Raw genomic sequence first — 6,049 nt, 5'->3', positions numbered from 1 at the left:
CAGGGCTGTGGCCAGGTCCTGTCCCAGCTCATGCACTGCTAGCACACAGGGTCTTCGTTTGAGGGGGCAAGCCAGGGAACACTATCCCAACCCAAACCTCAGCTGAAGGTTTTCAGCAGTGCTGAGTCTGCTAAACTCACTTTCCTGCATCTGCAATCTTCAGCAGCAGGGTGCTGAGCCAAGAAGCAAACTCCAGCATCTTGGGCACAAGACACAGCCCTCCTCTCCAGGAACAGCAGCTCTTCCTGCTCATATAGCTTGACCTGGGACTGCTTTTTGAGCTCTAACATATGACAAGATGGGTTCCCAGCTTGAGGAAAGATCCTACTTTTCTTTTTTTTTCTTTAAATCAGCCCTTACCCAGTTCACAGCTGTCAAACTCTCACGTTCATGCATATCTTACTCAGAGACTCTGATGGTGAAAGGGAAAGCAGGGGAGACCTATAAGATCACAATCTTTAAGATTAGCTAAGGTTAAAGAGCAATGTAAAGATGGAGAAAGGCCTTATGCACTATCTCCTGGTGTTTGTCTGTTCAAAGGAAAATAATGCTCCCAGATTGGCTGAGGAACATCTGGAAAAAGACACATCCTGCACCAACAGAAGGACAATGGCCCAAAGGTCTCTGAATGCTAATATCCATTCCCTCGGGCACAGGGGCTGTTGTGGAGGAGCATCATGCCAACCCCTCCCCAGAGCTACCATGCACGGGAGCACACAGACCACCCTCCAGAGGCAGTCTTCAGACTCTCCAAGGCTGGCGGAAACCACTGCAGCTACACAGACACCAGCAGAGCTCTTCCATTCCTTGGTATCTGACCTCATGTCTGTAATTTGTCCTAGGCCACTTTGAGAAGGGCAACAAAGTTGGTGAGGGGCCTGGAGCACAAGTCTTATGAGGAGCGGCTGAGGGAACTGGGGTTGTTTAGTCTGGAGAAAAGGAGGCTGAGGGGAGACCTTATTGCTCTCTACTACTACCTGAAAGGGGGTTGTAGCGAGGTGGGTGTTGGTCTCTTCTGTCAGGTGGCTGGAGATAGGACGAGAGGAAATGGCCTCAAGTTGCGGCAAGGGAGATTTAGATTGGATATTCGGAAAATTTTCTTTACTGAAAGGGTTGTCAGGCATTGGAACAGGCTGACCTGGTGAGGGCATGGTTGAGTCACCATCCCTGGAGGTATTCAAAAAGCACGTAGAAAGACACTTTGGGACATGGTTTAGTGGGCATGGTTGATGGTTGGACCCAATGATCTTAAGGTCTTTTCCAACCTAAATGATTCTATGATTCTAAGCCATACATACATCTATGGCTTCCCCCTTTTCTCCTTTCAATGCCAAAAAGCCTGAAGTGCTCTAGTCTCTCTCTCCTGGGGCTCAGTTCCTCATCTCTTAACTTCTTCCCAACCTAGACCTGCATTCTCATTCAGAAATTGCCTTTTCAATGATGGGGTCAATAGATGTGAAGAGGGGAAGGGTCCTCCTGGCATGTGGTGTCCCACTAGACTGTTTGCAGCAGTTTCTATTCCGTTCCTCCCTGCTTCCCAGCTGATTGAACTAATGAGCCTCACTGGGCAAGTGTCTCCCTTGGGCTACCTTCAACACAGATATTCTCTCTGACAGGGGAAATATGTCTAGAGCCCACTCTGCTGCATGACTGGTCCCAACAGTGGTAATATGTACTGCTATGTCTGCACGCTTCTTGCTTTGATCAACATTGCATGGCATCTGCATTTCCCTCAGCCTTGTTTTGCAGAGAATTAGTTGTTTTCCTAAATATAACCTCTCAACTCCTTACAGCATCCCAGGGAGAGGTACCAAAGTATGCATCGACCCTACCCAGCTTCATGTCTGGAGGGACAGGAGCCCCTCCAAGGTGTCCTGCCAGCTGCCCTGGGGCAGCATATTGCAGAAGATACAGAGGATAAGTGTGAGGAAGAACCATAAAGCAGCAAAGACAGAAACACATGGCCCAGAGGAAGGTCATTCTCTTGGCCCATGGCAGAGAAAGGGATCCAAAGCCAAGGCAATGGAGGTGAGGGGGGCACAAGTTGTAATATGTGATCCCCAGAACAAAGTTCGACCAAACTGTAGCCAAATGAATCCCCTCTGTGCAAACAGCAGCTGCTTGCTCAGCAAATACACGTACTCCAGCCTCAGCTGCCGCAGCCTCAGCCAGGATTTCTGGAGGAGGGGAGGTTTTAATATCTGCAAAGAACTGGTATTTGGACCACTTATGCAACTGTTGCATATCAGCGGGGTGTACGTTCACATGCAGCCACAGTGCACCCATTCCCCTCACTGAACCACTATCATCGGTCTTCAGAGGTGCAACCAGGAGTGCCCTTGCTCTGCTGGATGCAGGAGAGTCTACCAGCAGGACTTGGTAAAACACCCATGTCCAAACTCACAGCACACGAGGGACTCCATCCCCACCTTCTTCAGCTCCTTGGCTTTCTGTAGGACTATGTGCAGCAATTGTGCACTTGGTCCCTCTGGGACAAACATGCCCTCAGACCCCACACGAAATGAGAGAGCTCTCCAGGCCCAGAAGCAAGATGAGAAAGGACATCACAGGCATCAGGGTAGGAGGAAGGAGCTGGTGCAGGGGCAGAGTGCCTGTGCTCAAGTGTGCAGGAAGGAAACCAGCTGATTGTGCTCCTCTACCTCACCACATCCCCAAGGCTGCTGCATCCACCCCACTCTTCTCTTCTCCTCCTGCCCCACAGGTCTACACAGAGCACCTGCTTTGGCTCTTGAGACCACAGCACGGTGCTCTCAGTCCGCAGACCCTATCGTGTCTCTGATGAGTCACAGCTCTCCTCACACATAGACTCTGGACCCAAATCTGTACCTCTGAACCTCCTACCCGCCACTGCCAGCAAGAAATGGCAACAGCAGCCTTGGCCCAGCACGTAGTACTGTTTGCACAGCCCTTGCTCAAACACAATGGCCAGAGCTGGCTCTGTGTGGGGCACAGCTCCCCAGCAGCAATGCCGCGACCTCCCTCCCACCCCGACCTGCTGCCTGACCAAGATTACAATGCCGCATTGTGTGCCTCCATCTCTGCTTCAGCTCCTGCAGCAGCTTGCAGGCAGGTGTCCACATTTCAGCTGCGGAGGATGAAGGATCACACTCCCGTGACTCACCTCATCACTCCTCAACTAACCCACTGTGTCTCTGAGGGCACTGACATCAGAATTGGGTTAATTATTGCGGTTGTATACAGTAATCAAGCATAAACCTCAGACAGTATTGTACAGTGGGGCTTTGCTGGTCTTGGAGAAGACAAAAGTGACTTGGCCAATGTTCAAGCCTTGGATACCTTCTGTGTCAACAGTGTCCTGAAGACAAGAAGTGATGGGAATATGGCTTATCTACAGCCTCGATGCCAGCTGAGCTGTGGCAGAATGAAGCAGAGAGTGTGGGACCACCAGCAGGAGCCTGACCTACAGCTGTTGCTCTAAGCAAACGCTCCTCATTTATACCTTGAGCCATGAACCCCCCAAAGCTTCACCATCACACGCAAAACCAGCAAAAATAAACAAACAAATGAATAAATAAATAAACAGGTCCATCAGCAGACATTGGCTCTCCAAAAGGAGCAACTCCCCTTGTAGGAAAACTTCAGGTCCAGAATCCTGGCCAAAGGGAGAAGTGGCAGACCCCTACCTTTTGTGTACATTATGCAAGCAATGGGGTAGGTTGTAGGAAAAGAGCATCAGCTTTTCATTCATAGTCAAAGGTGTCACACACTCGCTTGTGGTAGCTCCAGGGACCAGACTGAGAAGCTGGTGGGACCAGCACAACTCAGACTTGAATGCCTTTCTGTGGGGGTTTGACTTCAAAAGTCGTTCCTTGTTGGGGTGAAGACGTCGGTGGCAAAGAGCTAGGCCAGAACAGACCAGCATGTGCTGATGGAAAAGCAGAGAGGCAAAGTGAGGCTTCCTGTGAATGTCTTCAGCTCCTTTGCAGGCTTCCAAGGCCTGCAAATTATTTTTCTTGCTCTGAAAATATTTTGGACATGTCAACAGATTCCTCCATCGCAACCAGGGATAGAAAATGCAAATCTCAGGGGCTTTTTTCCTCCAAAAAAGTAGCTCTGATCAGGAAATACTTTATTGTGACTGTTCTCTGGGCAGCTACCTGCGATTTCCACACTGCTTTGATGACCCCTGCAGGGACAAGCAGTAAAAAGTCCTGAGTTTTTAATCCCTTTCTCACCTAGAAGACCTGTGGTGTGGACATGGGCACTGCAGTTTTTGTAGGGGACAGCTATCAAGGCTGGCCAGTCCCTCCTCTCTGGGGGAAGCAAAGATTTAACACTCACAGGAAGCTCAGAGTTTGAGGTCCTTGTGCAGGGAAGGATGACTGCTCTCAGTAGCATCCAGCTGTGGTTGGGTATGAATGGAGGAACCAGACATAGCATCTGCTGCATGGAAATTGCTGCAGAAGAGCCAAAATATGAGTACATGCACATTGCTGACAGCACAGAGTGATACTGGCCATGTCCAAGGACATCTCCTGGTGTTTTCCATCTCTCCCTTGCCTTTGACATACAGAGGTCCTCCATCCTGCCTGAAACTCCCAGATCTCCAGATAGTTGTTTTCAAGCTCATTCTTCTACATAGCCACATAGCCACTGCTTTTTCCCTGTCCGTGGTGGGCACTCTTTCTTCTCCAAGTCCTTCAAGGACACTAGCACTAGTCCTTTTGTTCTCCTCCTTGCTCATGGGACTCCATCATCAAATTCCCAACAGATTCCACACAGCCTCACACAAGGACTAATGCTCTCCGTATATGAGGAGGAGGCAGCTCTGCTGTCATGATCTACAGGAAGATACAACTGCAAACCCATGACTTCAGCATCCTTCCTCTTACTGAACTGAGGCTCACTTCTGCACAGCTGGGACTTGGAAAGAGCAGACCAAACTCTCACATCACACCTTCCAGACATGAAGAGAAGATGGAAAGATCTGATTTAACTGTGGACACTTCCTCCAACACTAGCTGACCATGACCTACACAGTAATTACATTTCATCGTGGCTGCAAGTATCCATAATATGAACTGAACCAATCCCAACTTGGACCAAAGGCTGTTAAATGAATATCAAACAGCACACACCCTGCTGTGATGCCCTTCTTGCAAGGTGCTCATGGGAACATTTTGCAGTATCTCTCCATGCACTCTCCACCACTGCCAATGTTTTCCTTCTTCTGATCTTGTCGTCCAAGGCAGAAGGCAGGACACTGTTTGTGGCATGGCCCTGCAAAGACATCTCAGTCAGCAGAGCAGGTATGTAAGGAATACTCCCCTTGGAGACCCAGCAGAGCAGCCCGTCTTGGCCATCATCTTCAGATGATGACCCTCAGCTTCCCTCCATAACCCAGGGAATACCCCTCAGTGAGAGGTGAGGCCAGGGTAACTCGCACATCTCCACCTTTGGGGCAAATGTTTAGTACTCGCATGTCAATGCTGTAGCTTTCCTAGAAACCATAAAATCTCTCCTAGATTTCACTCCAGTTTGGGTTTTTTTTCGCCAGGTGAGGCATCAACATTTATCTGGGCACCCTGGCATGCTTTCCATAAATAGGAGGTGGCATCAGACCATGAGGTCCCCACCCTGTTCGCCTGCTGATTTGTTTCAAAAGGCATTTGCTCTGTAAATGCCTGCTTCATCTGGTTTCCCTTGGTCAACATGGCTTTTCTAGCCAGGCTTCATCTGAAAACCATTTCCACCATTTTTGGGGGGGCTCTAGGTGCTGGCTGAGGCAGAACCAGGACTGGAACCAGCACTTACCCACTCCTCCAGATGCAGTTACACAGGACTCCCACTGGCCATGGAGAGTCCTAATGATGTCTTTGGCCATCCCCAGGTCAAGCATAGCTTCCAGAGCTCCAGCAGCCTCCTTTCCCACTCTGCTCAGTACTGGTGAGGCCGCATCTGCAGTGCTGTGTCCAGCTCTGGGCTCCCCAGTACAAGAGAGAGATGCCCTTGTTGGAGCCAGTCCAGTGCAAGGCCATTAAGGCGATGAAGGTCTGAAGCATCCTTT

Source organism: Harpia harpyja, chromosome 12 (assembly GCF_026419915.1).
Source record: "Harpia harpyja isolate bHarHar1 chromosome 12, bHarHar1 primary haplotype, whole genome shotgun sequence".
NCBI classification, from domain to species: Eukaryota; Metazoa; Chordata; class Aves; order Accipitriformes; family Accipitridae; genus Harpia; species Harpia harpyja.
This window is presented reverse-complemented; position numbering follows the sequence as displayed.